The sequence below is a fragment of the Hydra vulgaris genome, chromosome 12, assembly GCF_038396675.1.
Source record: "Hydra vulgaris chromosome 12, alternate assembly HydraT2T_AEP".
Taxonomy (NCBI): Eukaryota; Metazoa; Cnidaria; class Hydrozoa; order Anthoathecata; family Hydridae; genus Hydra; species Hydra vulgaris.
In genome coordinates this window covers 69,828,118-69,840,002 of record NC_088931.1, presented here as the reverse complement: position 1 = coordinate 69,840,002, position 11,885 = coordinate 69,828,118, and the positions used below count along the sequence as shown (strand labels likewise).

General features: G+C 27.1%; 1 long non-coding RNA gene across 1 annotated transcript; it reads right to left on the bottom strand.

The window, feature by feature from the left end:
- Positions 1–2,417: 2,417 nt before the first annotated feature.
- Positions 2,418–5,008, bottom strand: LOC136088968 (uncharacterized). Its single transcript, XR_010642673.1, has 3 exons — positions 4,702–5,008; positions 3,503–3,605; positions 2,418–2,969 (listed from the first exon to the last, which is right to left on the bottom strand). It is a non-coding gene; the product is annotated as an uncharacterized LOC136088968 (long non-coding RNA).
- Between the last annotated feature and the right edge of the window lie 6,877 nt (positions 5,009–11,885).

Here is an 11,885-nt window from a genome sequence, read left to right as displayed (position 1 = left end):
ATTCGTCAGTAAATGTTTCATTTCTTATTCTGGTAGCTCCAGAAATCCCAGTAAGATATTTAAACATTAAAATATTATTTGAAAAATTAAATCTTGAAAAAGTTGAGCACATTGGAGTATGCGACATAAAACTTCAAATTCTGACAGGTATATGTCCAAGTAGCAGTTCAATTCATCCCTGTTATGTATGTAAGTGGGATGGAAGAGAAACTTGGACAAATGCTCCATACAGAACTCTCGAGAGCTGTCAAAACAACTATACAAAATTCAAAGAATCTGGTTTAAAACTTAAGTGTGCACAACATTTTAGGAATTGTATAAACCCTGTATCAGTACATGGAAACCCCTCTGAATTTCTTGTAGATAGACTTGGTTTATCGGAGCTTCATATAATAGAGGGAACTGTCAACCATGTAATGGATAACATGGAGGGGATTTGGTCGGGAATGAATATGAACAAGATTTACGAACAGTTGCAAATTATTAAGACTGGTCAGCATAGTGGAAAATTCAATGGAAATTCTTCTCGAAAAATTCCTAAAAAGTGGGAAGTCTTTAATGATAAGCTGCAAATTAAATAAAGTCTTTTGGAGAATGCTTTAGGTTGTTAAATTTAGTTGTTGAGTCTTGCTTTGGATCCGGACTTGATGAAAACTTTCAAACTTATATCGAAAATTTAAAAGCCTGCTATAAAAATTTGATGTTGGAACATGATATTACTTTAACACCAAAATTTCATATCCTGTTTAATCATGTATCTGAATTCTGTAAAACAAAAAAAAATGGACCTTGGAGTTTATTCGGAGCAATCAGGAAAAAGTGCTCACTACCTCTTCCAAACTGCCTCGTGGAACCGGTACGAGGTGTCCGCAAATAATTCTAATTATAGACATAATTTAGTAAGGGCATTAAGTTCTTAACTATAACTCTTAAACTATGTAATATAACACAATATAATCTGTACTATTCATTTCCAATAAATTGTCTGTAACTTTTACAATAAAATTTTGAATGAAAATATGGCAGACCAAAAAATGAAGCAAAACACTTGTACAAAAAGCCGCAAAATAAAAGGCGCGATAAAATCTTTAAAATGCCATAATTACTTAATAGGAGTTTTCTGATTTGGTGGACTACAAACATAGTGATCAGTAAAATATACTCTTTCAGAAAACGTTGAAATTAATTTGGACACAATTCAGAAAACCTAAATTTATTTAAGGCTAACTGTGAACATAATCTGTAAGTTGAAGGAAGACGTTGAAATCATAGATCTCACTGAAGATTTTCAAGAAGTTATAAAAAATCTCAGAAGAATTATAAAAATGATAAATTCTCTTCAGTCAAAAACAAAATTTTACAAGGATATGTTAATGAACAAGCAGGCATGACATTGCAGTTGATGTTAGATTTTAAAACTCAGTGAAATTCATTGATAACCATGTTCAAACGATTCCTTCAAGAAAAGGGTCCTGTAAATAAAACTTTAAATGAATTAGAGCAACAAAAGATTTCAGAAGAGACTTTAGAAGAACTATTAATTGTCTTATTACTGATAGAAACTGCAATAAAGAAGTTGAGTAAAACTTCTGCAACTTTTGACCGCTAAAGATGTTTATAAAGTTACAAACGAATATAAGTAAAAATTTATTAAAACAGATAAAAAAGCGAATGGATAAACGCCGTGATAAAATGATTTCGCAGTGATAAAACATTACCCAGCAAACGCAATCCAAGTTGAAACAACGTTGAAAAACCGTTGAAATTCTTGGTTAAAATGGAAACGCAAATCAACTTTAAAACCAAACGTTAGAGCAACGTTAAAAACAAACCTAAAATCAAAGTTAGATCAACGTTAGTTGATTCAACCAACTTCATATGCGGCCGTGGCGCAGTGGTAGGAGCGCTTGCTTAGCAGGAGATCCAGGTTCGAAAAGAACTCTGGACATATATTCGCGTCACGGTAAGGAAGAAGGCTTGAACTTCCTAGTTAAATGCACTTCCGCGGTGCTGTGACAAGACCGTTAGGTCTTCTTGGGGCACCAAAAAAATAAAAATTTATATACCAGTTTATAAAACTTGAAATACAGCTTTTTGCGCCGTGACTCTTTTAATCTGAAAAACATTTATTTTTTGTACAATATTATTGCGAGTGAGAATAGAAACAATAATTCTTCATAAACTTATAATAGCTGTCATAGTACAATATCTTATGCTAATGTACTGCACATCTTGTTCTCAATTATTACAGCTTTCACTTATTATTATTAGTAGTATTATTAGTTAATTTTATATTATAATACTAACTGTTGTTATAGTTTTAGAAATAATCTGCCCTGTACCATTTTTTTTTAACGCAGGTAACTAAATTATAGAAATTGAAAAGCAATTGTTGAAAGCAAATAAAACCAAAAAAATAATTTATACATTATTTGAACGAAAACTTATACAAAATTAAAATTATTTTTAAAACGATCTTGATAAAATCGTGATATCGTTATCGTCATCATCAATATCAAATTCATCTGTATTTTTATTGCCTTTTGTCATCAGACTCATTTTGATTTGATTCACGTTTTCCACGATTCAATCAATATGGTGCAAACTTCAAACAGTCTAAATTATATCTTTGTGCATTGTGTCTTTTTATTTAGGCACATCGGGTAACTGTATCTAAATAAAAATATCTTTAAAGTAAGGTACATTTGTATAAGTATTATTATACTTCAAATTGTTCACAAGCGAATGTGAACATTAAGTGACAAATAATGGGGAACTCATTACTGATCCGTACCAAATTTACTTCATTATTGAACAAGATATCAACCTTTTTGGATAAAGATACATTACACATCAACATCAACGCATATACACACATAACACAAACCTTGGAGGCAGTTATACATCGCTTAAATCAAACAATCGTTTAGTCAAACCATTTTCTTTGGTCCTCAAGAGGATCAAGATACCTGTAATTAACTATACTTATATATACATATATGTATATATACATATATATATATATATATATATATATATATATATATATATATATATATATATATATATATATATATATATATATATATATATATATACCTATATCTATATATCTATCTATCTATATATATATATATACATATATATATATATATATATATATATATATATATATATATATATATATATATATATCTATCCACCTATATCTATCTATATATATATATATATATACCAATATCTATACATATATATATATATATATATATATATATATATATATATATATATATATATATATATATATATATATATATATATCTATCCACCTATATCTATCTATATAAATATATATATACCAATATCTATATATATATATATATATATATATATATATATATATATATATATATATATATATATATATATATATATATATATATATATTATATATATATATATATATTGGTTGGAGCAGCGCAAAGAATTAAAATATACATACCAATAAATATTTAAATGCAAATATTTAAAATCCATTCTCTTCTGTTCGTTTTGTTTTAGATCTGGTCAAGTTAAACTTTGTTTTTAATTTATTTGCCATTAACCTGTGAAATCAAAATAAATTAAATAAAAAAATAAACATATTAAAAGTACAATCAAATCACAAATAAATTAAATTAATGAAATACTCAAATCACAAATTAACAAAAATAATAAAATCATGGCAAAAAAAAAAATGTAATAAACCAAATCTTAACTAAGATCTGAAAAACTAGACATGAATACAACTGAGAGGTTAGAGCTAGTAGACAAACCGATTTAGACTAGTCTATATAAATGTGATTTGATACTCAAGGGTATATTGAAATATTAAAAAAAAAAAGAAGTTAGATAAAAAGCTGTTTATAAAGAGCTTTTTCCCTTACTTTCTTTCTTCTTTTTTTATAGTTTTTTGGCTGTTTTGAAGTCTGTTTATAAGATATCTTTATCTTATCAACAGACTTCAAAACAGCAAAAAAGATAGCTCTAATTTGAGCATGCTGTTAGCAACTTTTAATAACTTTTTCTTTTTTTTTAAATACTAACTTTTTTATAAATACTATTTATGAAATAAGTTGTCATGAATGGTATAATATTGACATATCCAAGTCAATTGTGTATGATGGCAGAGTAATAAAAGCTAATTAAAAAAGTCATAACTTACACTCTTTGCTACTTTCATAGTGTTTATATAATTACATATGCATTTTATAACCAGAATGTGTTTTATTTATTTATTTAAATTTAAACTCCATTACAGTTGAACAGCTTGATATTAATAATACATTAAACAAAAAAAATCTTTTTTTTTAGAGATTTTCATTGACTGGCTCCTCTCTCTGGCTGAGCATTACATGTACATGACAAAATAAGGTGAATATATTTAAAAATGACTTTATTGTATACTTTAGTTTCTATATTCTATTGTGCAAGCCATCTTTATTTTATTTTAATAATGCAGCAAAATATTAAAAAAAAAAAAAAAGGCAAAACAAAAATATCATATGTTCTTACTTTACCTGATGTTATTATACCAATCCTTAACAAAAAAAAATATAATAAATACTTTACATAAGATTTGACAAAGATTAAATGGTCTTTAATACTACACTTATAAATATAGATATGTTATAATCATTTATATATAATAGGTTAAAATACCTTTAGTTTTATCACATTTTAGATTAAACTTATACCAACCAACTGTTGTGTTATATTTCAAATTTTTACTGCAAATTTCACATTTCAATTTGGACAATGGATAAAACCATTTTTTATTCAACTTGATGGATTTTCATTCACACAAACAACATTGTCTTTTGACTATACAAACCAAAACATACTGGCCCACACTATAGTTTTATAATTATAATAATACTTTGATCGTAAATTTTACATACATATAAAAACATCTTTAAATGATTTAAATATTCATCCATTTTTATAGGCCGTGGATAGAGTGCCGAAAGTCGGCACTTTAACGAAATTTGCTTATAGTGCCGGAAGCCCGTTTATTGGTTGAAAAAGTCACGTGTCAAAACAAATTCCGATTTCATATATTTTAAATTCCAATCATTGGGAAAATATTTGAAAAACTTCATTTCATTCATACTTAAAAGATGTCAACTACTTTTGCATGCAAAGATACTTTTTTATCATTTGAAGATTATCAGTTATTAAGAAAATCAGTTATTAAGAAATATGAAGATTCTCATTTTCGTGACGCCAAAACAATTGAAGCTGCTAGAAAAACCATTCCAAGAAAAGCTGCTATAATAGCTCCACAGATAAAGTATTACTATATTAAGTATTGTTGCATACATGGTGGAAAGAAATTTACAAATAAAGGCAATGGAAAACGTCAAACTTCGTCAGTACTTTTTTTATTTTATAATTTTGTTACTATTAATGAAGAATTTATTATAAATAAAGGTTTAAAAAATAAATTGATAACTTATTTATGCATAGGAAATAAACAATGTTCTAATTTAAATGCCTTACTTCATCAAAGGATAGCATATTATTTCATGAAAAAATAACCGATTTTGATCATGTTTATTATAGAACTTATAAAAAAGAGTGTCCATTCTTCTTAAGTTTTAAAGTATCAGAAGATGGGCAAACATTAATTTTGCAAGAGTTAAACAATGAACATAATCATGAAGTATCTGAAGTAAGTTATAATTACTTATAACATTTATGATAAAATATCCTCAAAATATGTGAATTAAATTCTTGAAATATCCTGCAATTTATTTGAAAAAATTTTGTGACTGACATTTTCTGGAAAGGTATTGTGGTTAGAAACCATATTAGATTATATGTTGTCGGTATTTTTTGATTATAACGAATAAAATAATTGCTTTTAAAAATAGATTTTGTATAAGCACTTACCAAATCAAAGAAGATTTCCTAATTATGCTATTGCAAAAGCAGAAAACTTGTTACGCTTAAAAGCTAACAAAAAGCTACTTCAACATGAATTGTCAAAGGAGACTGGCAAAATGATAACTCTTCGTGACTTGTTAAATATTGCTGCTTCTGCACACAAAAGTGATACACGAAATAATTTAACAAGTTTTGTTAAGACTTTAAAAGAAAAATACAGTAAGAAAGTCATAAAACATTTTTTGTAAAGAATTATAGTTATCATTGTTTTCATTTTATGATTTTCATATTATTACATATATAAATGTATAAATATGTATATATATATATATATATATATATATATATATATATATATATATATATATATATATATGTATATGTATATATATATATATATATATATATATGTATATATATGTATATATATATATATATATGTATATATATATGTATATATATATGTATATATATATATGTATATAAATATACATGTATATATATATATGTATATGTATATATGTATATATATATATATATATATATATATATATATATATATATATATATATATATATATATATATATATATGTATATATATATATATATATATATATATATATATATATATATATGTATATATAAATATATATATATATATATATAATATATATATATATATATATATATATATATATATATATATATATATATACATTTACGTATATATAAACATATATATGCACAAATATATATATACAAATATGTTTATATATATATATATATATATATATATATATATGCGTTTTAGATGCTAACGTAGATGTTTTAACAGATGCAGAAGATAATTTAAAAGGGCTTTTCTTCCAAGATACTTCAATGCATCGTGCTTACAATGCATTTCCTGAATTTTTATGCATGGATGCAACTTATAAATTATTAGAAATTCGTCTGCCAGTATATATTCTGCTATGTGAAGATGGAGCTAGTAAGTTTTGATTCCTTCTTTAAATAACTTTAGTAACTAATTTTGAATTTGGTTACTGCTGTGCTTTTTTTGTTAGATTTTTGAAATGTGCTTGTTACTAGAAGTATTTTTCATAGGTGAAAGTGAAATAGCTGCTGTAGGTTTGCTTACACGTGAAGATGCTGCATCTCTGAGGTATGATTTATTAACTATATCTGGCTTTGATTTGTTTACTTTATAGCAGATGAAATCAATATTAAATAAAACAATCTGACAGTATTAGGTGTCTTTGAGTCACACACACACACACACGCACACACAATTCTTACAAAAAAATATATATATATACATAGAAAAAAGATTGTTTAAAAGTTATGAAATCTTTTGTACATAATTTTTAGTTGGTTCATTGAAAGATTTAAGAGTTATAATATTTCTTGGCCAAAGACAAGTGTATTCATGACAGATAAAGACTTGTCAGAGAGAGACGTATTACGTGGTGCTTTTCCAGGGGTTTCTCTATTACTCTGTTTATTTCATACTCTGTGGTAATAATCATTGTTTATATATGATTAGTTATTTGATTAAGGAATATTTTCTTGTTCAGATTTGAGTTAGGATTTATTTTAAATTTGTTCAATTATTTACAGAATCTTACATATTTTGAGTTTTCTGAGATGCCAACATTATCTTGTATTTCAGAAGTTTTAGTCGTGAAATTACAACTGTCAAACTTGGGATAACTAGTGGGAAACGAATTTCATCTCTAGAGTTTATTCAGAAATTAGCTTATGCAACCTCAGAGGAAAATTATGACGAATTGTTTAGACTATTTGTTTCATCAGCTCCTTCCACTGTTATAGATTATTATAACAACAATTGGCATAATATTCGTGATGAGTGGGTTTTTGGTTTGAAATTTGTCAGTGGAAACTTCATGAATAGCACCAATAACCGCCTGGAAAATTTCAACGGAAAGTTAAAAGAAGTTATTGACTGTAATAGCTCCTTAGAAGACTTTCTTGATAAATTCTATGTTGTTTTAACATCTATGCGTAATGAAAGGGATCATAAGACAATTTTCCAAATGCAAAAAGTTTCTGTTGATGTATTTGATCCCAATTCTGCTGAGGCAGCTTATAAAAAAGTTTTGACATTGTATGCTGGTCGACATGTTCTAAAGCAGATGAGCTTGCTTAAAGAAGTTACATTATTACCAGGAGAACATGGCCAATTCATAGCGAACAGCCATGAAGGTGTTCATACAGTGACTTCAAATTTTTGTTCTTGTATGTTTCAAAAGTCAATGAGTTTACCGTGTCGTCACATATTTGCAGCTCGCCAGATGCTTGGGATAAATTTGTTTGATACTGAGTTGTGTTCCGAGAGGTGGACATTACAGTACTATTGTCGACATCAAAGAGCCTTTGGTACCCCAGTCATGGTTGAAAAGTCTGCAACTGTAGATTTTCATGTTACTCAAAAAGTAAAAATGTATTCTCAGCATGAGAAGTTTAAATTTGCTGTGCAAGAGATATCACTTCTTGCTACTCTTGTATCTGAATCCACAGGTCAGACACTTGAACAACGCCTCAGTCTTTTGCGAGCTTTAAGTAAAGGTTGGGCAAAGGGAAAGGTCATGGTAGTTAATGAACTTATTGAAGAAGATGATTTAGTAACATCTAAAAAAATATCTAAACAAACAGGAGCATCATCATTACCAGTAAAATTAGTTGTTTCCAATGCTGTTAGTTTAACAACGTTTTCTGCAGTTGGAACAGGTAATTTAATTGACTCACCTATTAGTATTGATGTATCAACCATATCAGCTAGTATTTGTTCAACAAATACTTCTATAATGAGTGCATCTAACAATGTTTCCTACACAGATTCAATAAATTCATTGAGATGTACAGCAAATAACAACTTTTTATCAGAGCAAGCTGAAATTGCAGAAAAAGCACCATATCAGCAAGAAGAGTTGACATCTGGGAGGAGTGATCCAGATGCAGGTTAAATTATAGATTTGTTGCGATGTTCTTGTAACTATGTGTTTAGAATAATATATGTAAAACAAGAAGTAAATTATTTCTAGACTTCAAGAACCATATTTTATTGTAGATTCTCGCTTGGCACGGATTCATATGCCTAAACATGTTATACACTGCGGGCGTCCTAAAGGTTCCACTTTACCCATTATTGGTCTACCAAAAAAACGACAACGCCAGTTGTATGAAGGGCCGGTACCTTTTTTGAAACTTCATCCGTCTAAAAGACATGCTAGTATGTATAACCTATTTTGTAGACTACAACTTGTAGTTTATTTTATTCATTGATATTTCCTAAGTTTAATGTACAAGCAAACGTTTTGCTTCCTGCCAATCTAATAATACTAGTTATATATTTTTGTTGTAGTGATGCTGGGTTGGTTTTTGAAACCGGATGATGTCCAGAAAGCTCTTTCTGGCATTCTTATACAGAGTAGTTGTATAGAAAAAAGAGTGAATTGTATTTCTTCAGCAATTCTTGATGAAAGTGCACTTGGATCTCTTTTGTCTCTGCAATCATATTTTACTTCAGATGGGTGGAAAGTGCTCCACGAAATAATTGATATCAAGTCTCACCAACGAATTTGGCCTTGTGCAGTGTGCCAAAAAAGTACATCCGTGGGCAATGACGTTGGGTGCTCAATAGCATGTGATTCCTGCCTTTTGTGGTTTCACAAAAAATGTGTTGGCAAGAAAGAGGCTTGGTTTATTAAATCAAAATACTGGTTTTGTCGTTTTTGCTAAATTGTTTTAAGAATGATGTGCAATTATAATTTATTTTGTTTTATTTGGTATTAAATGTTTTACTTTATTATTATATTTTTGTATCTGATCTGTTTTAAATGTTTTACAACCATTTTTGCAAATGGTTAAGTAGCAATATTTGTATGTAGTTTTAATACTTTTTGGGTTGCCAAATTGTGTTTAATTATGTTCCCAACTGTTATTAAATGTATTATTATTATTATTATTAAGTGTTATTATTTTTTAATTTTTCAATTCTTTTAATATTTTCAAAATTTGTAATATTCTCAATACTAATAGGCCCGTTAACATTTAATACCACAAACAAATCACCAAAAGATAGAGCTTGTTTAAAGTTTTTTTGTACTTTACATCAGCTGCTAATAGTTAATAAAAACTTTTAGCCAATCATTTAATTCTCAGTTTAGTTTTAGAGTTTGTTTAGAGTTCTTTTTTATTGTACATCAGCTGCAAATAATTAGTAAAAAGTAAGAGTCAAACATATAATAATCAGTTTACTTTTAGAGTTTGTTTAGAGTACTTTTTTGTTTTACATCAGCTGAAAATAGTTAGTAAAAACTTTTAGCTAATCATATAATTCTCGGTTTAGTTTTAGAGTTTGTTTAGAGTTCTTTTTTATTGTACATCAGCTGCAAATAATTAATAAAAAGTACGAGTCAAGCATATAATAATCAGTTTACTTTTAGAGTTTGTTTAGAGTACTTTTTTACTTTTCATCAGCTGCAAATGGTTAGTTTAAAGTATGAGTCAAGCATATTATAATCTGTTTAGTTTTATATAGAGTTTAGTGTTCTTTTTTACTTTTCATCAGCTGCAAATAGTTGTAAAAAGTATGAGTCAAGCATACAATAATCAGTTTACTTTTAGAGTTTGTTTAGAGTTCTTTTTTACTGAACATCAGCTGCAAATAGTTAGTAAAAAGTATGAGTCAAGCATATAATAATCAGTTTACTTTTAGAGTTTGTTTAGAGTACTTTTTTATTTTACATCAGCTGAAAATAGTTAGTTAAAAGAATGAGTCAAGCATATTATAATCAGTTTACTTTTAGAGTTTGTTTAGAGTACTTTTTTACTTTTCATCAGCTGCAAATGGTTAGTTTAAAGTATGAGTCAAGCATATTATAATCTGTTTAGTTTTATATAGAGTTTAGTGTTCTTTTTTACTTTTCATCAGCTGCAAATAGTTGTAAAAAGTATGAGTCAAGCATACAATAATCAGTTTACTTTTAGAGTTTGTTTAGAGTTCTTTTTTACTGAACATCAGCTGCAAATAGTTAGTAAAAAGTATGAGTCAAGCATATAATAATCAGTTTACTTTTAGAGTTTGTTTAGAGTACTTTTTTATTTTACATCAGCTGAAAATAGTTAGTTAAAAGAATGAGTCAAGCATATTATAATCAGTTTACTTTTAGAGTTTGTTTAGAGTTCTTTTTTACTTTTCATTAGCTGCAAATGGTTAGTTTAAAGTATGAGTCAAGCATATTATAATCTGTTTAGTTCTATATAGAGTTTAGCGTTCTTTTTTTCATGACTTAAGTGGTATAATTATTCGTTTAGGATTTATTAGTTACAATTTCTATTCTTATTATAATTTGCTATGATTTTTATTAGTTTATGGATTGCATTAATAATCTGGCTTCTAAATAATTAGTTTAGAGTTTTTGCAGAGTAGTATTAATAATTTATGAATGTAATGGAATTTGAATGATTGGAAGTCTTATTTCTGAATTATTTGTTGAAATTATCTATTAATTAAATTATTGGTTAGATTTAATTGGTAAATTGAAGTAGTTTTACGGCTTTTTTTCAGTTACTTGTAACAACATTCCTAAATGTTTTGCTATATTCTCTTATTATTGATTAGATTTTTAGGTTTACCAATACAAAGGCTGAAAAATGTGGATTTACTGTACCATTTTTTTCTCAAACTAGTTTAGTTAGGTACTGAATGTATTATGTTCTGATTATATTTTTTTTACAAGTTTTTTTGTTATATTCTTATTTTTCTTTAGTTTTATCATTATCATCAACTTGAATTAGTTTGCTGGCTGTTGAAATATGGTTTTAATAAAGTAAAACTTTCATGATTTGAAGTTTATTTTATTGATCATTAGCCAACAGTCATCGAAAATTTCTATTTAACACAAAGTGTTGGACCCTTGGTGTATTGCTAAAG